Source organism: Macaca nemestrina, chromosome 8, assembly GCF_043159975.1.
Source record: "Macaca nemestrina isolate mMacNem1 chromosome 8, mMacNem.hap1, whole genome shotgun sequence".
NCBI lineage: Eukaryota > Metazoa > Chordata > Mammalia > Primates > Cercopithecidae > Macaca > Macaca nemestrina.
In genome coordinates, this window is record NC_092132.1 from 154296768 (window position 1) to 154321390 (window position 24623).

The 24623-nt window shown below is 46.1% G+C and overlaps 1 long non-coding RNA gene across 8 annotated transcripts in view; it reads right to left on the minus strand.

Moving 5' to 3' along the window:
• Positions 1 to 24260, minus strand: part of LOC139355961 (uncharacterized) — a 190863-nt gene extending 166603 nt beyond the window's left edge. For 3 of the 8 annotated variants that reach the window (XR_011607339.1, XR_011607341.1, XR_011607342.1), the window contains exon 1: positions 24048 to 24259. This is a non-coding gene — a long non-coding RNA (uncharacterized lncRNA). Of the gene's footprint in view, positions 1 to 6380; positions 6758 to 24047 lie in introns of those variants that run through there. The other 5 variants (XR_011607340.1, XR_011607337.1, XR_011607335.1 and 2 more) reach the window with 3 other exon arrangements.
• Positions 24261 to 24623: the final 363 nt, after the last annotated feature.

Consider the following 24623-nt stretch of genomic DNA (forward strand, 5'->3'; position numbering starts at 1 on the left):
CCTTCAGCTTCTATATAAAAGCCCTTGTAGTCAACTGGGAAGGGGGCGACCAGCAATCTGCTCTCAGGACCCCTCTTTTCGCTGAGAGCTTAACTTTTAGCTTAACGAGTTCCACTGCACTCACTCTTCGATGTCCCCGTGCCTGTTTCTTCCTGGTCATGAGACAAGAACCTGGACCCAGCTGAGCTAAAGAGCAAAACTCCTGCATCAGTGCTACAGAACACTATCCTCTCTGTTCTGTGCCATGCGACTCTACTATTCCACACCACACTACGTAATATTAATACTATGCTGTGTGTTCTAATCTAGACTGTATTATGCTATGCAATACTACGTCATTAGTTCAACTGAATACTCTACAATACTATCCCACTTGTTCTATTCTAGACCATGTAATACGATTTTTCCTATTGTATACTATACTACATAATGTTACACTGTTTCTTCTATTCTATGCTACCCTATATAACATTATGCTATTTGTTCTATTCTGCGCTACTCTATATAATTCTATTCTGTTTGTTCCATTCTATACAATACCTTGCATCATTTTACCATGTTCCACGATACAAGAGTAGAGTCAGTTATACTTTCATAATCTCTTTTCCAAGCTCTTACCCAGTAAGAAATGTTTTACTATGCCTCACATAAATGCACATTTCATGATAATCAATGCCATTTCCTATGGTTGTAGGATTCTGTCTCTATGATTCTACTGATACGGCTTCTTTGGGCTTTTCTTTAAGTCCTTTGCAGTGTCTGGTTTCCTAGTGAAAAGATGACTAAGGTCCCGATAAGATCCTACAAAACCAGCATTCACACAGGCTCACCTGTGTGCACTCTGCTGGACTACGTGTTGAAGGAGGGACAGGAAGACAGACGGCTGTCGGTGGATGGAAGGCAACAAGCACAGAGTAGATTCCAGAACTGAGACAGGTACCAAGGCTCTGGCACAGCTGAGGGTCAATCCCAATTCTAGCCTCTGACAGAAAGGCAGAGGAGACTTAGCACAAAGAGCACGGAACTTTGCTTTAATAAAGCAAATGCTTACCATCCACTCTGAGGACCTCAAGGAGAAATGGCAGTAGGCTCTACTAATAACTACTGCTTTAAAAAATGGAAGGGAGAGGGTACATTTTCACATGGGCCATGTGGAAAGTTGGCTGAACCTGCCGCTGGACCTGACACTGGACCTGCCGCTGGACCTGCCCCAGGACCTGCCCCTGGACCTGCCGCTGGGCCTCTTCCTGGACCTGATGCTGGACCTACCGCTGGACCTGATGCTGGACCTGACGCTGGACCTGCCCTTGGACCTGCCACTCGGTCTGCTATTGGACTGCTAACAAATGCTGCAGATTTTTATGGAGAGAAAAGTACAGTGCGTCTGAGAGCAGCTGTCCCAGCTCTGGGAAGCCGGCAGAAAAAGGAAGCAGCAGAGACGCTGGTATCATTCAGTGGGCAGAGTCAATGACCCTCCTCTAAGTCCAGCAAAGCTCAACCTGCATGTCTGCAACTAGAAATACCAATCATAAGCCAGACCTCCTGGCAAATACCATTGACCCGCTGTAATTCTGTGTGGTGTATTATGTCCCATGTACAGGAAATCATTCACAAAGCCTTTAACCAGGAAGTACTAACATGACTTTTAATGCAATATAACAGCTTTGCACCCATTTAACATATATTTAACCCCAGTGGTATATTTAAATATATATTTTATAGAACATCAGGCATGTTTACCTAATGGCTCTAACTTTCATAATGTCTCTCCCTGAGAGGACAGCGGAGGATCCCATGCACTGTTTCCAGGAACATGCCCCTCCCAGAGAGGATTCACAAATCAAATGTGCACATGCATGCATGCACAGACACATATCACACACACACACACACACATGGACACGCACACCTACATGCAATACATACATTCACACATGCACACACATTCACATAATCACATAATACCACCACATAACACATGCATACACATACACACAACACTCAAACACACACGCACAAACATACAACACTCAAACACACACGCACAAGCATACATACAACACTCACACATGCATATACGTACACATTCTGACACACATACATATGTAAATGCGTAGACATAACATGCACAAATATACATGTATAACTATATACACATGAGCATCCATTCATGCCTACTTGCACATATGTGCAGTCGTGCCTAAACATGTAACACATGCACACACATACATGCAACACAAATACACATGCACACATATACACATGCATGCACATGTACATTACACGCAAAGGCACACATACATGCACAACACATATACATGCAATATACACTTTCATACACATAAATGCAAACACACATACTTATATACATCCCTCAAAGACCCCATTATTCAATTCTAAACAAAGTGGTTTATCCCCCAAATGTACCTTCCCGTAATTAATAAGCTCTACTGCACATTTCTTGTTTCAAATAATGAGGTCTCACACACAGCACACACACATTTATACTCCAATACGTGTGAACATATAAATAGAAATAGGCACATGGGCACGAAGACCCTCTTCTGTAAAGGTATTCTCAAACTTGAACTGAACGAATTCTGCTAATTATAGTCAGAGTCAGCAAAGATATATATTTGACCTCGGAATGAATATACTCGTTCTTTTCGTTACCCCTGGCAACAGCAAGAATGTAAAACAGAGTTGTGCGATACCATGTCACTTATTCAATCCCACTTCCTGGGATCTGACCCACTTGGAATAGCGTTTCTGTCTGAGTGATTTCCTTCTGACTGAAATCATGAGATAATTCCTTCTCTTCCTGCTTTCTCTTTCCCAGGCCTTTTCACTGCCCTTTCATCATCTCGGAAACTAAATCATACTTGTCAAAATGGAACGCAAGGAAACAGCCTTAGGAGAGAATCCCACAATGGAATGGACCCAAGAGAGGAAAAAATATTCTTTTTGAAAATGTACAAAAGGAAAAGTCAAGAGGCCTGGGTTCCCTCTCATGACAGAAACAGACGTCAGCATAGCAGGTCGCTCAGCACAGTTCAGCTCTGTGTATGAAACAGAGATTCTAGTCCTTGTCCCTGTTTCAAGTTCTGTGTATGAAACAGATTCTAGCCCTTGTCCCTGTTTCATGATGTTGCAGTGAAGGTAACAAAACAGACAAAGGGCACAGGCTGCAGAAAAGGATTTTAAAAGGATGACTTTTAAAATGTGAGCCTGCTTTTCAAGGGCACAATGAGGACATTTTCAAGTATATTGAAGCTGATTTATAAGAGATGGGTATAAAGACTCTACAAGGTCATTAGACTTTAGACTTACAAAGAAAACAAATCACATTCTCCTAGCATCACCAGTCAGGTGTTCCACAAATACTAAGAATAGCCACTGCAACGGGGTCCACTATGAGGGGTCAAAACATAGCCCATGAAGCATGGCCGAGAGCTCCTATAACCTGATTTCTAGGAATCTAATTTTAAACATCCTCACAGCTAGCACATCACAAAAATACAGAGCTCCAAATGCTGTAACACAAGTGCTAACAACACCTAGCCAAAAATATACGAGGCATTTCAGGCAAAAATCCCAGAATCAGAAGAACACAAGTTTTCTAAGTTCTTCAAAAGCCGATGCTGGTTGAGGCTCTTCTGCAGACTTCAACAAAAGACACGCTAGAATTAGCCATTGACGGTAACCCTGAGTCAACACGCACAGTGTTCGGAAAAGCACAAGGCCTGCTCCGGCTTGAGACCCCTGGGAACTTTCTCTGGACCGCACCGAGTGGACGACTTTGAGGACTCAAAATAACCAACAACCAGTCCATGAACAGAGAAAGAAGACTGCAGCCTCCCTGGGGACCTGGCTACATGCCTGCCCCCTTTCTTCCAGATACTTTTGCCCTTCCTGGCTCCCTCCTCCACCTGGAGATGCTCTGGGTTCAGGCCCCTCTCCAGTTGTGTCTCGGTCCACAGCTGGCTACCTGTGTGAAGCACCAGGCCTTGAAGGACCATCTCCACCTGCTTCCTGCACTTCCCACCCACTTCCACCATGACGCCCAGGCTCTGGCTGCTCTCAGGGATCAGGGCCGCCAGGCTCCCCTCACAGGCTCCAACTGGAGTCCTGCCCCCTGGTTTTCAGCAACACTTGGGACTTTCTCCTGGAAACTCTCGGCTCTGGGCTTTCGTGAACTGCGCCATCCAGCTCTTCTCTGGACTCTAAGCAGGGCCTTTTCTGGGTCTTCCAACCCTTCCTCCATTTCCAAATGTGGGCTTTCCTTTGGCCTCCTCTCTCCAGACATGCACGCCTCACACTCTGGCTACTTGACCTGCACTTCTACCTAAGAGGCTCCCAAATGCTCCCTGCTCCAGATTTTCCCCAAGCCTCCTCCTGTATTTCCAAACTTGCAGCTTGCAGTGGTGTCTCTAAGTATCTCTGAGTCAGGTCCACACTTGCTTCTCCTGATTTCCGGCAAAGCGCAACGGCGACCCCGGGGTGCAGACTCGCAGCTTCATCCGCCTTCCTGTACTCCCTCTTCCCTCCTGACCCAGGCACCGAATTGCTCAGCTCACTGGCTGCCTTCTCTCCTCCTCCGGCCACGGCGAGTGCCCTGCATGAGCCTGCCCTGTCACCCCCCGGCTCCACGGCATGCCGCACATCAGAGACACGATTCTCTCCGAAACCCTCAGTGGTTCCCTAGTATCCCACAGGTAAGGACTTCCACATTCTGCCCCCAATCTAACTTTCTGGCCTCAGATATGCACATGCATATTTTATCTATGCAAAGAGAGTACAGGCCTCACACCCGCTCTCATTCCTGGGCTCCTAGCTCCTCTTAAAGGTGCTGTATGAGGTACCTATGCACTTTCCAAACACTAACTGAATATGGGCTTGGAGAACACTTACTTGATAATTTTGTGGCATTGTCGGATAACGTGGACAAAGTGAGAACTACGCAGGTGTGTGGATGCTGCCTTGCCCAGACCTCACTTACCCAGACACTCCCAGATGCTCAAGGTGACCAGCCCTATTGGCGCACAGGCAGGCACAGGCTGCACCCCCACAGCTGGGCCCCGCGAGCTGAACTATAATTACGAAGCAGCTGTTTGCTCCTAAATCTGTTTATGCTGGTGCATTTGTTACACATTACTGAAACCAATAAAGTATGACTCCAAAGAGTGAATAATTGTATGAAAACTAAGTTGGATGCCTTTCAAAGACTTAATATAGGGGAATTTTTTTTTTCATTTTAATCTTTTTAAAATTGCTATCAAATTAGGTGTGAGCAAAAAATATATACAATGTTTGAGGAAATAATTTTTAACGGTTTCATATCTAACATACCTTGCTTCTCTTGTGTTGCCTATTCTCTTCTAGAAGAATAAAAACTGTGGCAGGCCTGCGATGGCTGTGGTTGAGGAAAGAGGCCACAGCCACAGCCAGCAGAACCATGCTCAGCAGCAGCCTAGCCCTACGTGGAAGAGGCATGAACACCCTCGGGAGAGGTGGATGTGCACTAACGGTTCCCAGCTCTGACCTCTTTGATTAACTGAATGCGGTGATTGGTTTTATCTGAACGTCAGACAAAAGGGTGTCTACGTCCAGGAAAGACTCTAAACACTCTGGACGCTGCTGGGGCAGATGGTGACCTTGACCCAGTGATACCACTCTCCAGTGGGCAGCCAACCCGGTCTCCTAATCGTAAAGGACATTCATAGCAACACTACGAAAAAGAAACACTACTGTTCTGACCCAGAAAAGTGAAATTTAAAACATAAAATACACAGGTTCTAACTAAGAGGCAGACAGACCGGGCACGGTCGCTCACGCCTGTAATCCCAACCCCTTGGAAGGCCAAGGCGGGTGGATCACTTGAGGTCACGAGTTCGAGACCAGCCTGGTCAACATGGTGAAACCCCATCTCTACTAAAAATGCAAAAATTACCCGGATGTGGTGGCAGGCACCTGTAATCCCAGCTACCTAGGAGGCTGAAGCAGGAGAATTGCTTGAACCTGGGAGGTGGAGGTTGCAGTGAGCCAAGATCATACCACCGCACTCTAGCCTGGGCAACTCCTTCTCAAAAAAAAATAACATAAAATAAAATAAAAGGCAGACAAACAAAGGAGATTTCCTCTGATCTTAAAAACAGAAGTATTTGTTTCACAGCGTGGATAATTGAAGATCTGCATAGAAATCACCTAGGGTCCCTCCCTCCCTCACAACAGACTGGGATAGAGGGAAGGAGGGCAGGAGGTGGGCCCCTTGTCCACGAGAGCCTCCTCCCACCCCATCCCCTTCCTCAGGAGGGCAGCCTGCCCACTGCAGGCTCCCTTCTCCCCAGGTAAGACCCTGGCGTCTCTACAGGAACACCCACCTCCCTTCCCTGCAATCCACTCCAGCTGCTCACGGCCAGTCAAGGGGGGCACTCTTCAGAGAGGAGCAAACGGTTTCGAGGACAGCCTGAACTCCAACGTCCCAGGTGTGGCTTGCCAGGAAGCACAGAGGAAGGATGCAGGTCCCGAGAAGGAGGAGGCACAGGAGGACGACGAGAGAGAAGAGAGAGAGACAAGAGAGGCAGACTGCCCAGCGGGGGGCTGAGCACAGGACCTGGCTGAGGCCTCCTGGGGAGGGGCAGAGGCAAACAGGCTGCTTCTTCTAGGCTGCTTGGGAAGATACAAGCTCAAAGGGGCTGCAAGGCAGGACTCACTGAGGAGCAGTCATGTGGATGCCCCTCCTCTCACATGGCACACACTGACAACATGCAACTCACATGCAACACAACACAACACGCATGTACAATGTGCTTATACAACACTTACAACACACACTGCACACAAACACACACAACCTATACAACACATACCCAATACATGCAACTCACAACACAATGTGCATTTATAACACACTCATACGACACATAACCAATACCTGCAACTCACAACACAACATGTGCGTACAACACACTCATACACACATACAGCACACGTAAGTTACATACAACACAACACGCATGAACAATGCACTCATACAGCACACACAACACACAACTCACATACAACATGCACATGCAACACACTCATACAACACACAACACTCATACAACACACAACACACATAACTCACAACACAACATGCACACACAACACTCATACAACATACATACAATACATGCAACTCACAACATACACATACAACACACTCATACAGCTCACGTACAACACATGCAACTCACGTTCAACACAACATGCACGTACAACACACTCGTACAACACAACACTCATACAATGTACACACAATACATGCAACTCACAACACAACATACACATACAATACACTCATACAACACATACAACACATGCAACTCACGCACAACACAGCATGCACGTACAACACACTCATACAACATATAACACATACAACATACACACGACACACACAACTCAACACAAATACATGTACAATTCACTCACAACACACAACACTCATACAACACACAACACATGCAACACATAAACACATGTACAACACACTGATACAACACACAACACTCATACATCACACACAATACATGCACCTCATATACGACATACACATACACACATACAACACCCAACACTCATACAACATACAAAGCATGCAACTCACAAATACACGCACAACACACTCATACAACACACAACACTCAAACATACAATAAGTGCAACTCAACACAATATGCACATACAACACACATACAACCCATGCAACTCACATGCAACACAACACACTCATACAACACATTCATACAACACACACTATACAGATTCTAAGTATGAAATAGAAAACAGCACACGCACAGTTTCTAAATTTGATGAAAACTTTTTTCAAGAAAGTCGTCCAACATTCAAACTGGTACCATGTCCTCATTTTCAGCTGCTGTTCAGATTCAAGCATTTTTATCATCTACTCTATGAATTATAATAATACAGCATAAACCCATTTTTCATTTTACACCCACTTTGCTGTGGGGTGCTCCAAAACAGGGGCCAGGAGCCTCAGAGTCGTCCCTCGGAACAAAACACAACCGACACTCAGAGGCCAGGAAGGGAACTCGGGGGGTGACACACACTCTCTCATCTGCAGAGCTCTGCTTCAAATACTTTACACGTAACCAGGGCTGGAACGGGTTGGTGAGGGTACAGACATGGCAAACTGAGAAGAAACTGGCAGGTGGAGAAAGATCAGTCAAAATCCAAGGAAAAATGCTGAACATTTTCCACAAATAGTTCACACAACAGATGATACTCAGGCTACTGAAAGTTTACTGAGAGGGGTCTTGCTCCAAAGAAAAAGTTCTCTCCCAAAGTTATCAAAGTTTCACAGCAGGCACCTGCCCCCAACACACCATCTTCCGAGGGCCTAGGAGTCAAAAAGAAGGTAAGACAGTAGTAAGGGTACAGGGGGAGGAGAGCGGGAGGGGACCGAGAACTCGGAACCAAGAGATGGGCGGACACTGAATGCCTGACTCCAAGGTTATCACCTCAGAAAACAAGTCTGTTTAAGTCCGTAGTAACAGTGTTAGTACTTTCACTGAACCTGCACTCAACACTGGAGAACCTCCCTGTGTTATGAAGACGATCTGAAAAATAACATTAATTCACAATGTAGAGTGATGATTCAGCCACAGAAAATAAAACTGACATAATCCACTACAAGTCACACTATGTCTTTCCTTAAGACTGGTTTATGATGCAGAAAAGAGGCAGTTTGAGATCTAAAATACTTAAACTGGCAAACACCTTGTTTCCCTGAATTCTCACAACCGTGGCATCAGCTAGAGTAAGACAGAGTGGTTTTCAGAGCTTCCAGAACAGCAGAACAGATCAATCATAAATATGCAAAAGTGATCTGAAGACAGAATTAATTAATATTCCACGTTTTGGCTTAAACTAGTCATGTGATTTCCAATAAGTGGGAAACATTCACACCAATTTTTATAAGAAAGTTCAATGTGAACACATAGTACAGAACATTGCCTTTGTTTTGGAATTTATTTATTTAATATGACAATTTCATTTGTATTTAGTTATTCTTGATGTTGAATGCTCATCTTTATTAATGATGAGCTACCCATTTTCTGACTGAGGAAACAGAAAATTGTCACTGCCTAACAGCAATACTCAAAACAGCCTGTATGAAAGGAAAAGGTATATCTGTGCGCACACAGATGCATACACATGCATACACGTACCTATACATGTACACACGTGTGTACATATGTGCATACACATACACACATACACGTGTATGCACGTGCACACGTGCATGCACATGTACACGTGTGTGCATGAGCACACATGCATGCACACATACGCACATACATGCATACACACGCATATGCACATACACGTACACTCATATACACACATACATATACACACGTACACATGCACACACATACATGCATATACACGTGCACATGGACACGTGGACACGCACATACACACGCATACACACATGCACACACATGCATGCGTACATGCATACGTAAGTATCATCTCAGGTACGTGGATTCAAAATTCTGATGCAAACAAGAATAATTACAAAACAGGGTAGGGTGTCAACAAGTGAGAATTGAGATGAAAGTTCTGATATGTTCCAGAGACAATACGGGAGGTCGTCACATCACATAAATATCTTACCCATTTTAAACGTGACAATTCCTGCCAACATCGGCCTGGATTAAGATGATTTCATTGACATAAGGAACAGAAAATATAATATTTATTCTAATGAGATTCTTTAATCATTACATTATTTTCACAATTATAAGTAATCACTAAATAACTTCCTCCCAAGGGTCTAAAAATAAAAATAAGATAACAAAAGAAGGTCACAGTCCTGACAGCTTTATCATGCAAATCACAACTGTGAAAATCAAGCATGTTTTTTAGACTATGCCCTCCTCAAATATCCTTCCTGGAATTTTGTACCAGTAATGGCTGGTAATTAATTGTTATACCAGCTGGAAAGTATATCATTTGGGGTATGTGAAGTAAACATGTAAAGAGAAATGACCACACACACCTGAAATCAGGCCTCATTTCACAACTGTTTCCTACTTTCGATTTGCTTAGTTTACTTCATGAGGTATCTCGAGGAGAGAAAGCAGAGCTGAGATCTGCCCTGAGGCTGCTTCGGGAAGAGCTGGGTGGGCACCAAGACCCTCAGACCGAGGGCTGAGCTGCGTGGCTATGACCCCATCACTGCAGCTCCCCAAGCGTGTGTCCCTGTGTGCCACGCAAACCCCTGCCACACAGGTGACACACGCCACACGCCTGACACAGGCTCAGCACACAGGGAGCGATCAGTAAGTGGTGACTAGAGAGAAGTGACGGCCTTCAGCGTGGACGGAGAAAACAGGCCACAGACTCACAGAGGAAACGCCACAGATCCACAGACGGAGAAAACACCACAGACGCACGGAGGTAAGAAAAGCGCCACAGACGCATGGAGGGAGGAAAAGTGCCACAGACGCAGGGACGAAAGAAATGCCACTGACGCACGGACGGAAGAAACACCACAGACGCATGGATGGAGGAAACGTGCCACAGAGGCACACACGGAGAAAACAGGCCACAGATGCACGAACGGAGGAAACGCCACAGATGCACGGACGGAGGAAACAGGGCAGAGACGCCCACACACCAGTGTGGAACGTCGGACAGGAACGTCCCGGCCATGCACTGTCCACTCCCCCTAGAGACTTCCCACCCCAGAGCACTCAGGATGGCTGTGGAGCGCCTGCCACGCACCCCAGAGGCGAAGCTGGGGAGCCAGAGATGAACAGGTTCACGTCCATCAAATGCAGCTGCAATCCCTGTAATAACTGCAGGTCACTATTAAACAGAAGGGCACCTCACTTGGAATAAAAGCACTCTGCATGAAAGAACTAAAGATTGGCTGGAGACAGCTTAGAAACCGTCACCATTATTCTTGTTAGTGACAGCGAAGCTTCAAGAGTGGTCATTTTTCCTGTAGAAATCCCATAGAGGTGATTCCTGGAACTCATTTAGAATATTTCTTTCCCAGAAACCACACAACCAAGAACTTAATAGTGCCGTCTCTTGACCAGAAAGATTCAGATTTCTGATGAAACTAAACCCTGTCCAGCCTCCTGATTCTAGAAGATGCTATACAGAAAAGCTAACTCAAAGGGGTCTCATTTCTTTTGTCGTCTATGACACATATAAAAAAAATTTTTAAATATACAAAAAATGTAGGAATTGTACAGTGAATACCCATGTGTCTACCCCCTGGATCACAGATTAGATTTCAATGTAAAGTTCTAAAGGTTCCCAGCTAAGGAAATGTGCAGTGTAAGCCTCTACCTGGTTAGAACCAAGGGGAATGGAATGAGCTTTCCCCAGCCTTGCTGCTCAGCTGGGAGGGGCTGCCACAGCTCAGCCACCCCACCCCAGAGCACCCAGGATGGCTGTGGAGTTCCTGCCACCCACCCCAGAGGTGAGGCTGGATAACCAATCGCGGTGTTAAGAATGAGCCAGCCTTTAGAGGCCATGTGGTCTATACTTGAATAGAAAATGTTCCAGGAAACTAAACATTCCAATGCGTGCGCTGAATTCCTAACCATTTGAAACCCAGGCGCCTCATCTATATACGAAGAATAACGCTCTCTCCTGGGAAAGCATTTCAGAAGGACGAAAAAGGATCCACATGAGAGCAGCTGAAAACTACAAGGCATCATGCAATTATAAGCCTTTTTCTATATCTTTGTTTCAAGGAATGTCAGCATTGTAAATATTGCAGTTCATCCCACATCACCTTTCAGGAGCAAATCATAACGATCAAAACTATCAGCAGAATCACTACCAGCTCAGTCGCCACGTGCTTCTTCTTCCTGCATGACAATTCCTGCAGAACGATGGGACCATCCCAGAATGGCTCCCTGCCATCATGTGCCCATTCTCCTTCCCCAGGGAGCTATTCCTGTACTCATGGGGCATGGGAAACCTGTATAACGTCACCAGAAAGTCCTTGTTTGACTTACACACTTCCCAGAAGGGCTGATTTTATCCAGACTCCTAACTGTGTCAAACACTAAACCTAAAAAATCATCAAGAAACCAAAGAAATGTAAGGCCAGGTCCTGCCCCGGGTGCATGGCTACTAGGGGAGAAATAGAAAATGAGACATGAAAGGAAACTTTTAAGATATTCAGACCATCACTGGATGATTCCAGGAACCCATTACAGATCATTGCTCTTCCTAATAACAGGAAAGAAATTCTAAAATCCCAACAGGCATGGTGAGTCCCTCACTTGCATGAAGTCAAAATAATAATCCATCACTCTCTTCAAAAGGACAAAAGAAAAACTCTACTTCCTCTTCATATTAATTTGTGTAAAGCAACTTAAGTGAGAAAATCTTAATGTCTGGACTGTGATATCAATAGCAAAATAATCCCAAGATTCCCAATTAAAAGATACAGACGGGCTGAATGAATTTAAAACAAGAAAAACTGACTATATGCTGCCTACAAAAAACTCAGTTCAGCCGCAAAGACACACATAGACTAAATGTGAAGGGATGGAAAAACACATTCCACATTAATGGAAATCAAAAGTGAGCAAGAGCAGCCATATTTATTTCAGATCAATCACAATTTAAGTCAAAAACTGTAAAAAGGAGACAAAAAGGTAATTATATAATAAAGAGATCAAAATAGCAAAAGGATATAATAATTATGAGTATATGTGCACCCAACAACAAAGCACTCACATATATAAAGCAAATATTAGTAGATCTAAATAGAAAGAGAGGTCGGGCGCAGTGCCTCATACCTATAATCCCAGCATTTTGGGAGGGATGTGGAGGCAGGTGGATCACCTGAGGTCAGGAGTTTAAGACCAGCCTGGCCAACATGGTGAAACCTTGTCTCTACTAATACAAAAAATTAGCCCAGCATGGTGGCACATGCCTGTAATCCCAGCTAATTGGGAGGCTGAGGCAGGAGAATCACTTGAACTCAGGAGGTGGAGGTTGCAATGAGTTGAGATTGCACCTCTGCACTCCAGCCTAGGCAACAGCAGCAAAACTCTGTCTCAAATAAATTTATATATACATATATATATATACACACACACATATATATATGTGTGCGTATATATATATATATATATAGAGAGAGAGAGAGAGAGAGTGAGAGAGAGAGACAGAGAGAGACAGGGAGACAACAACACAACAATAGTAGGAGCTTCAAAATCCCACTGTCAGCACTGGAGGTCATCTAGACAAAAAATAACAACAAAACATCAAATTTAAAGTCCAGTGTAGACCAAATCGACCTAACAGACATTTACAGAACATTTCATCCAACAGATACAAAATGCACATTCTTCTCCTCAGCACATGGAACATTCTCTAGAATCCACCACATGCTAGGCTACAAAAGAATTCTCAATACATTTTTTCTAAAATTGAAATAACATCTAGGATATTCTCAGACTCTAACAGAATAAAGCTATAAATCAACAACAAGGAACAGACACTTCTCAAAAGAAGACATTTATGCAGCCAATAGAGACATGAAAAAATGCTCATAATATAGAATGAGACCACCACTTCTCCTGTTGTCTTTCCCAACTTTTCCCCGTCTCCCCTTTTCCCTAGTTTATAAGACAGGAGAAGGGGAAGAAAACAAAAAGTTGGAAGGAAACAGAAGTAAGATAAATAGCTAGATGACCTTGGCACCACCACCTGGCCCTGGTAGTTAAAATAATAATAATAATATTAACCCCTGACCAAAACTACTAGTGTTATATGTAAATTCCAGACATTGTTTGAGAAAGCACTGTAAAACGTTTTGTTCTGTTAGCTGATGCATGTAGCCTCCCATCATGTTTTGTCTGCGGCTAGTCCTGCTACAATAATCACTCGCCATCAGAGAAATGCAAATCAAAACCACAATGAGATACCATCTCACACCAGTTAGAATGGCGATCATTAAAAAGTCAGGAAACAACAAGTGCTGGAGAGGATGTGGAGAAATAGGAACACTTTTACACTGTTGGTGGGACTGTACACTAGTTCAACCATTGTGGAAAACAGTGAGGTCATTCCTCAAGGATCTAGTACTAGAAATACCATTTGACTCAGCCATCCCAATACTGGGTATATACCCAAAGGATTATAAATCATGCTGCTATAAAGACACATGCACATGTATGTTTATTGCGGCACTATTCACAACAGCAAAGACTTGGAACTAACCCAAATGTCCATCAATGACAGACTGGATTAAGAAAATGTGGCACATATACACCATGGTATACTATGCAGCCATAAAAAAAGGATGAGTTCATGTCCTTTGTAGGGACATGGATGCAGCTGGAAACCATCATTCTCAGCAAACTATCGCAAGGACAGAAAACTAAACACCGCAAGTTCTCACTCATAGGTGGGAAATGAACAGTGAGATCACTTGGACACAGGAAAGGAAACATCACACACTGGGGCCTGTTGTGGGGAGGGGGGAGGCGGGAGGAGGGAGGGATAGCATTAGGAGATATACCTAATGTAAATGATGAGTTAATGGGTGCAGCATACCAACTTGGCACGTGAATACACAGGTAATAAACCTGCACATTGTGCACATGTACCCTAGAACACAAAGTTTAATTTAAAAAAAAAATCAACAACAAGGAGAACTTTCAAAACTGTATAAATACATAGAAATTAAACAATATGCCCTTGAATAGCCAATGGGTCAATGAAGAAATGAAGAAGGAAATTTAAAAATTTCTTGAAATAAATGAAAACAGAAACACAACATATCAAAGTTTATGGTATACAGCAAAAGCAGTATTAAGAGGAAAGTTTATAACAATGAACTCCTACATTTAAAAAACAGATTTAAAATAAACAACCTAACAACGAACTGCAATGAGCTAGAAGAGCAAGAACAAATCAAATCCAAAAGTGGTAGAAGAAAAGAAATAACAAAGATCAAAGAGGAACTAAATAAACTTGAAACTAACAAATATAAAAATGAAGAAAAAAATGTTGGTTTTTTGAAAAGATAAATAAAATATACAAACCATTAGCTACACTAAGCAAACAAAAAGAAATCCCAAAGAAATAAAATTAGAAACAGAAAAGGAGAACGATAGTTGATACTACAGAAATACAAGGGATCATTACAGACTATTTTGAACAATTGTATGTCAACAGATTGGAAAATCTAGAAGAAATGGATAAATTCCCGGACACGTACAACCTACCAAGATGGAACCAAGAAGAAACGGAAATCCTGAAGAGACCAATAATGAGTAACATGTATGACTAAGTAATAATAAAAAGTCTCCCAACAAAGAAAACCCCAGAACTAGGTGACTTTGCAGCTGAATTCTACACATTTTTATTTCAATTCTTCTCAAACTATTCCAAAAGTATTGAAGAGGAGGGAATCCTGCCAAGTTCATTCTTCAAGACCAGCATTACCCTGATACCAAAATAAGACAAGGACACAATAAAAAGAGAAAACTATAGGTCAATATTCCTGATGAACACAGATGCAAAAATCCTCAACAAAATACTAACAAACTGAATCCAACAGCAAATCAAAAAGATTATACGCCATGATCAAGTGGGATTTATCCCAGGATGCAAGGATTGCTGAACAAACACAAATCAATAATCATGCTACATCACATCAACAGAATTAAGGACAAAAACCATAATATCATTTCGATAGATACAGAAAAAGCATTTGATAAAATTCAACGCTGCTTCATGATAGAAAGTCTCAACAAACGAGGCACTGAAGGAAACATACCTCAACACAATAAAGGCCATATGTGACAAACCCACAGCTAACATAATGGGGAATGGGGAAACACTAAGAGCTTTTTCTCTGAGATCTGTAAAAGACAAGGACGCCCACTTGTGCCACTCCTATTCAACACAGCACTGAATGTCCTAGTCAAGAGCAGTCAGGCAAGAGAAAGAAATCAAGGGCACCCAAAGTGGAAAGGAGGCACTCTAATTGTCTGTTTTCAGACAATGTGCTCTTATATATTTAAAAAAAAAAAAAAAAAAAAAAGACTCCAGCAAAAATCTCTTTGAACTGATAAACAAATTCAGTAAAGTTACAGAATACAAAATCAACATATAAAAATCAGTAGCATTTCTATAGACCAACAATGAGCCAGTGGAAAAAGAAATCAAGAAAGCAATCCCATTTAATTACAAAAATATAAAATAAAAATAAAAATACCTCAGAAGAAATCTAACCAAGAAGGTTAAAGATCTCTATGAGGAAAACGATATTCTACCCTCTGAAGGTAGAACAGTGGCTTCTAGAGACAGGAAAGGGCGGCGGGAAGGCAGAAAGGGAGAGGTTGTCTAATGGATACAAAATTACATCTAGATAGTAAAAATAAGGGTTAGTGTGCTATAGCCTTGTAGGGTGACTATAGTTTACAATTTATTGTATATTTTCAAGCAGCTAGAAGAGAGGATTTTAAATATTCCCAGCATTAAGAAATGACAAATGTTTGAGATGATGGACATGCTAATTACCCTGAGTTGCTAATTACACACGAAAAACATGTATTGAAATATCATACTGTATCCCATGGATATGTACTATAATGTGTCCATTAAAAATAATAATTGTTAAAAACCCAAGGGTCATTTCTCATGTGTCCTATGTCAGTGTTGTGGTCCATTGCTGGAGACCTAGCCATTTGCAAGTAAGACTATAGTCACTTGAGCTGAAAGCAAATGAATCGTCACAAAGTTACCACTGGCACCAAGTCTTCTTTCCAGAATTTCCTGCCCACAGCACTGCCACAGTCACTGTGGGCAGGAAAGACACACTAGCACCCAAGTTTCAACCCCAGTACAGTTGATGCTTTTATTTCTCTGGTTTGGAATAGGTGTGTGTTCCTAATTTACGTCTACTCCAGCTGTCCCCTTGCTTAAATAGCTTCTTAAGGATAACTTCCTCTTACTAAATTCCAACAGCTTCTGAGCATCCATTATATTCTCCAAAGTAAATAAAAAGAGAAAATGTGTTGAAAGCCTGATAATGTTCACTTAAGAATCCAGCATGATGTACAGCTTAAAATGGCTACTCCACCTTGTTCCTTTACATGACTTTTAAAGTAGCCCCAGTTATTATGCATAATTGAAGTCATAATTTCTGCAATACCATTAGGTCCATGAACGGTGGGGCCAGGGGACTTTAAAGTCTGTCTCCGATTTTTTTGTTTTTAAAAAGGAAAGCTCATGAGAGTAGGTAATGAAAATAAATATTCACACAACTCGGAACAGGGGATGATGAAACATAAAGCTCCAGCCTGGCACAGGTGTCCAGCCAGTGAGGGTGGGGACACAGACTCATACGGTCCCCACAATCCCTCAGAAGTGCCACAGACAGGTGGGTGGCCTGAGACAGAGCCAGGATCCGAATTCCAGGAGCTGTCTGGCTCATGTGCACCGCATGTGGTCCACAGTGCACGAGGATGCCCAACGTCACCAGTCCCGGTGCAGAACACAAGAATGCCCCATGGCATGAGCCCCCGCTGCACAGCATAGCCCGAAGGTGCCAGCTCAGACTCCTACACACGCTGGTCACCAAGGCACTGCCCTCCAGGAAGGAGGACCCCAGAGGTCGTGACAGGGTGAGGTTCTGCTCTTCATCATCCCCGAGCAGAGGGGAAAGTACCAGCAGACATTTGGGGAGCCTCTACACGTGGTTCTGGGACTCTGAGTGGAGGTTCAAAGATGTCCCCAGGTACGCCAGACTCAAACTTAAAAAAGACCCATTCTTCCAGATATGCCCAGACTGGAACCTATATAGGCCATCCTTCCTAGCTTTTCTCTGGAAAAGCAGGCTTAAAAGAGTATCGACTAAAAGGCGCCACCAGGAAGACAGAAGTCCTATCTTTAAAAAAAGATTTTTTTTTTTTTTTTTAAAAAGAGGCACTGAGGCTCTCACCCATCTGAGCACAGAGTACATGCTCGGCAGCATCTGTCAGAGCAGAGCAAGTACACACATGCTCTCCATGCCCTGTGCTCCCAGCACCCGTGCTCCCCGCACCCATGCTTCACACGCCCGTGCTCCCCACACCTGTGCACCGGGCATCCGTGCTCCCCACACCCGTTCTCCCCGCACCCATCCTCTCCACGCCCATGCTCCCTACACCTATCTGTGCTCCCCATGCCTATGCTCCCTGCAGCCGTGCTCCCCGCCCTGTGCTCCCTGCGCCCATGTCTGCTCCTCGAGCTCTCTTCCACTGGTTTCCTCTGTACATCCCTCTTGATAGACACTGTCACCTCGAATCACCTGGCTAAATGGAGGTAAAGAAAAAGTCTAGAGTAGCACATTGGAGGACAGAGTGGAAGTGGTTATTTACCAAGCAGGGCTATGAGATGAGCGCATCTGATCCCCATTAATCCTGACGGTCAGTTGATTAGCCCTGTTCAACAGCTGGGGACACTGAGGTGTGGAAGGACGGGCTTGCTTACCCCAGACGATGCTGACAGTGTGGGCCCAGCCCAGTCCCACAGCCACCAGGAGGAGGCTCCTCACTGGGCAGGCGCGGAGGTGCAGCCCAGAGAACGCTTGGGACCCTGGCACAGACTCCTCAGGAAGGAAACAGAGAAAGGCCCACAGAGACTCAAGCAGCACAGAAGAAGGTCACCCACAAGTTAAAAATAGATGTTTGTGCTTTACCGTCCCAGAGTGCTAAAAATCCAACCCACTCACACGCACAGCCTGACGTGAGCCTGGCCTCCTGCAGCACTGGGCTAAGCGAGAGACGTACCTGCCTCTCTCCCGACAATAGCAGACTTGGCAGCTATTCTTCAATGTACTTGACACGCTTCAGTGAGGATTAAGCGACACTCTGTCGACACTGGCTAAGTTTAATCCTGACACAGCCAACCATCTAGATCTGCAGTGAACAAACAACTTACTTTGGATGATTCTGCCACTAACAAAGACCCTGAATCTCCCACCAAAGCTTAGTGACACGACTTACCTTTCTGTTTTCATTTCAGGTACACTGGCCCACATGATCTAATTTACCTGCTGATAATGCCTTGGAAAGACCACCAGGGGGCCCCACACCATTTTCAGCTTTAGAGGGATGTGAATTTCCCTTTGATGAGAAAGGTGATGGGGAAATAAAACAAGGATCCAAAACAGATGCCTGTGTGTTTCCTGGGAGTGATAAAGTCAGGAACTGCCTCTGTGTGTCAGGCGAGGGAGTAACAGAGACAATGGCACCAACTCCTGAGACAGAGGACCTGATGCATGGTGCAGCCACCGCCTGTGGCCAAGGAAATTCCAGGGAATGTAGACCCCAGTTGTATGGTACAGCCACCATGTGCGACCACAGAAATTCCAGGAATGCAGACCCTCAGTCACATGGTACAGCCACTATCTGCAGCCACAGAAATTCCAGAGAACGCAGACCCTCAGACACATGGTACAGCCACTATCTATGGCCATGGAAATTCCAAGGAATGCAGACCCTCAGTCACATGGTACAGCCACCATATATGACGACGGAAATTCCGAGGAATGCATACCCCAGTCGTATGGTGCAGCCACAGCCTGCAGCCACAGAAATTCTGGAGAACGCAGACCCCAGTCGCATGGTACAGCCACCACCTATGGCCATGGAAATTCCAGGGAACAGAGACCCTCATTCCCATGGTACAGCCACCACCTATGGCCACGGAAATTCAGGGGAACTCAGACCCTCAGTCACATGGTAGAGCTACCACCTGTGGTCACAGAAATCCTGGGGAACACAGACTCCAGTCGCATGGTGCAGCTACCACCTGTGGTCACAGAAATCCTGGGGAACACAGACTCCAGTCGCATGGTGCAGCCACCACCTGCAGTCACAGAAATTCCAGGGAATGCAGACCCCAGTCACATGGTACAGCCACCATCTATGGCCACGGAAATTCCAGGGAACATAGACACCAGTCGCATGGTGCAGCCACAACCTGTGGCCATGGAAATTCTGGGGAATGCAGGCCCCAGTCTCTAAAGTATGAACTTCACTGCAGTGAATGTGGAAGAGTTTCTCTCTGTGCAGAGCTCAGTATCCAGAAGGGAAGATGGCCCCAGGAATGCCTTCCTCCTCTTCAGAGCTCAGGGCCTAGGGCTGACACCCTTGGGAGGGGTCCTTGTTCAGCAATTGTGCCTGTGGAGGGTCCCCCAACACTCACCGTGCACCTCCTAGGAGCGGAGGCTACAACAGGGAGCCAGAGACCAAGCTCTGCTCAGACAACAGTGAGCTGATGGCCTTCCACTCTAAGTTCAAGAGGGACCCAGGGACCAAGCTCTGCTCAGACAACAGTGAGTTGATGGCCTTCCACTCTAAGTTCAACAGGGACCCAGGGACCAAGCTCTGCTCAGACAATAGTGAGCAGATGACCTTCCACTCTAAGTTCAACAGGGACCCAGGGACAAAGTTCTGCTGAGACAACAGTGAACTGATGGTCTTCCACTCTAAGTTCCAACTGCATGGAATGTGTATTCCATGAATGCTTGTTAAATGAATGATTCATATAAGGTCATCTGTGCTGACCTTTGCTGGTCTGCTGACTGTGAGCTTCAGAGCATAGGCCTCATTCCTGGAGCAGCCAGCTCTTCCCAGAGCGACGGCCGCTGCAGGGCAAAGCCCAGAGCTTCTGTCCTGCAGCAACACACTCAGGACCCTGCGCTGGGCACGCTGGGGGCCTCTCCAGCAGAAGATCCTCAGCCCTGACCTTGCAATACCAGTGAACCCCAGGGGAGTCCCAAGTGCTCAAAATCATGTAAATGTCCATTGTGATTTAACATATCAATTTTAGAAGAAAGGGCATATTGCCACCTCCCTCCTCAAACTAGGGACTATAAATCGATCCATCACCCTAACTGAGACTCTACCTTAAATTCTGCTAAAACTACCATCCAAACACTCAAATTTACATTAGCGTTAAGGGAAAAAAAAAAACTAAACCAAACACCTGTAAGAAACGGTCAAGTAACCTGTGATACATCAACCCAAAGATTAAACATGAAAACAATGAAGTAGCAAGATATTAAAAGAATATAAACTCTATGTACATCATGGCCCAAGGTTCTAAAATTACACAGAGACAAAGACTGGAATGGAAGGGGGATATGTTTACAGATACATTTTTTATTTTTTAATTTTTAATATTACTTCTCTAATGTATGATTTGACTAACCAGATAATTCAGCAAAAAATAAAAAAATTAATTATGCCTATAGATAAATATGTAAAGAATCCTTCTCTTTGATGCCAATGGAATTAGTTTGGGTCTGACCCACAGTCTTCAATCTTTTAATTAAGACACAAAAATCATCTTTCAAGCTGTTAGGAAAAAAAAAGAAGAAGATTGAAAACCAGGAGCCCAGAAGAAAAGGACTCGCTATGTATCACAGCGTCTCTCCACGCCTCTCCACCCCGGACAGTGCTCCCTCTTTCCCCATTTTCATACCTACTGCACAAAACACTTAGTAAAGAACTATCTCAATTCATGAGTCACACAGCACAAAGGGCCAGTGTCGCTGCCAAACATACCCTGCAGCCCCAAAACGAAGAGGCAACTGGTTCCTTCCTTCCTCAGTGAAGGAAGAATGAGAGGCTGCTGGTTGTCATTTTAAATCTCACACCTCAATGTCTTAGCACTTTCCTGCTTTGTTGGTTTCCAGGGCTTATTAAAATTAACCACCACCACCCCCCCCCCCCGCTGGATATTGAAGAAAGAAAGCAGGACGGTTGTGCAGGCTTCCAAGAGGCAGAGAACTCCTTCCGCGGCCACCTCTGTCTTTCTACCCACAGCAGCCGGGTTTACCAATTAGTCTCCCTTAAAGAGCAGTTTATGCTCATCGAGAACAAATGGATGCAATTGCTTCTTTTGAGATGCAGCAAGTTTTGGACCCTCAGCAAAAAAAATAAAAAAAAGAAAGAAAGAAAGAAAGAAAAAAAACAGGGCACTGGCACAACAGTCATAACCTCTGCGTGGCACACACACAGAAGGAAAGTTAAAGCCCTGGAGGCGGAGGCGTTCGGAAAGGGAAGGTGGAAGTAGGAAGGACGCCCACGGGATAGAGTGGTCAGAAACAGACCACCTCACCAAAGGGCGCCTTAGACTTTCCAGAGGACAAAATGCCCCTCTTTCCAGGGTAAACACCCATTTGCCAAACTCAGCCAGTGATGGCAAGCAGGAGTTTGCTTTTTTTTTTAAGGCGTCTGAGTAACGATGACAAGAGCAAGAAATGAGCTTAATAATGGGACTGACAGGGCCCTGGGCTGGTGACTCTGCTGATGTGCACAGCATCAAAACCCAGGTTCCTCAATGCGCTCCCTCTGCAGTTCAGGACAGCACTACAACTCACCCCATCAATCACTGCTTAAAAAATCAGTTCTAAAAAAAGACGACCCATTTGAAAGCAGCCGGAGGAGGAAGACAGAGAGTGTCTCACAGAATCCAACCGCTTGTAGCCTCGGAACCATAACAAGAATATGAAACTAGCGGGTCCAGTGTGAGGCAGAACAGAGACGCCGTCACGGCTCTCAGGAGGCTGAGCGGGAAGCGCATGGCTCAGGCCCCGCAACGCCCTAAGGGCGCCTGGAGCAGCCCACAGGCCTGTGTCCTTCGTGTGGGTTCACCTTCCTAGTTTCCTGGGTAAATTCAATGTACAGCATTTATTCGCCAAGAAAAGAACATTCAAATCAAACTACTGTCATAACTCTGAAGGGCTCTTAACACTCCAGTCCACACGTTCAAAAGCCCACAGATATCAGTGCTGCCACTGTGCAGGTAACAATGTTTTGGATGCATCATGCACGTAACCAGTAACGATGTTTTCATGTTTTCCGTAGCCATCTCATTCAGGATACTAAAATGATCTGTGACGACTTGATACTTAGTTATCTGTGATTTTCAGATAGATTTAACGAGGCTAACTGGCCAAGAAGGCCTCACCCTCCTGAACCCGGGCACCAGTGCCCCTACGTGCACCCGGGGCCTGGGGAGCGCAGTCTCCACCACCTCCCACTCTTCAATGTTAAATGTCCTCCCGGCGCGCCTGCGTCGTGGGCCCAGGCTCGGGCCCCTCCTGGAGAGCCCTTTCCACATTACAGGACAGGGGAAGCCCAGAGCCCGCGCTGCGGCGCCGCTGACGTCCGGAGTCCCCGCTTCCTGGTCCTTCCCGTCCGCGGAGGCTGGCGGGGAGGGCCTGGGACCCATTTTAGTTTTCGGTTTTGTCACGAGCCGGAAGGCGACAGCACATGCGAGCGCAGGAAACCCTTTTTTAAAATCTTCCAGCGGAAACGCGAGGGGCTGCCGGACCGCCTCGGAGACGCTAGGCGGGAACCCAGAGCACCCCTGCCGTTTCCCGCATTGCAGCAGCCGGGACCCCGCCCACGCCGCGGGGGGCCGGAGGCGACAGGAGGCCCGCCGGGATCCGGCCGTTTCTTCCTCGACATGCTGGGGGGTGGCGTGGGGCGGAGTTGGGGTACGGGGGCAACTTAAGAAGTGATCGCGCTGTACCCAGGATTCGGAGGGGAAGCCAGGCCCCATCCTACAGCTCAGAGGCAGAACGACCCCGGAAGGTGCTCCAGGCGACCCCCTCTACCAGGCTCAATTTAAAACATAAACCGGAGAGGGTGGAAAGCTCACTATTTTCCGAATGGAGGTTCCTACCGCCATGTTCCTTCCTCCTCCGCCCCACCCGGCAAGGACCCCGGGGCTGCCTTGCCGGCTCCCGCCGCCCCGCAGGTACCCCTGCCGCTCCCGGGCACGGGCTTCTCCCCAGTTCTTCCCATCGCTTCCCCGCTCTTCTCCCCAGTTCTTCCCATCGCTTCCCCACCTTTCCCCGGGTCCTCCCATCGCTTCCCCCTCTTCTGCCCGGTTCCCCCATCCCCTTCGCCGTGCTCTCCCCTTCTCCCTCTTCTCCCCTTCTCCGTCCGTCCCTCCCTCGCCGCCCGGAGGGGGGCACGCACCTTGAGCACGTCCCCCGCTGGTCAGCACGCCGATGGCCTTGCCGGTCCCGGAGAGGTGCTCCAGGAACTTCCGCAAGGAGCCCTTGGGGGCCCGGGAGTCGTCCGCGTCCAAGGCGAGGAGGCCGAGGGCAGCCGCTAGTCCGGGTGCGCAGCAGGCAATGGAGACCCTGCCGGCGCGCGCCCGACTCCGAAACGCTGCCCCGCCCGCGCCCCCGCCCGGCCCTAGCGCCAAAGGGCCTTGACGGGCGGGGCCCAAGCGCACAGGAGGGGCTGCGGCGGTGGGGGCGCGGCTAGGGGCAGGGGCAGGGGCAGGGGCAGGGAAAGGGGCAGAGAAAGGGGCAGGGGCTGGCCGGGGGCGGGTGTGGGCAGGAGGACCTACGCGGGGGTCGTCGTAGGTGGCTGCCGCGCTAGCGGTGGGTGAGGTCGCGGAGGCGGGGGTAGCACCACAAGTGGGCGGGGTCCCTGGGGGTGGGGCCGCGTTGCCGGTGCGCTAGCCTCGCGGGTGGGTTGGAGGACTCTGGTTGGGGCCTTTAGAGATGCCCAGAGCGCCACAGGTGGGGGCAGGGGCAGCGACCG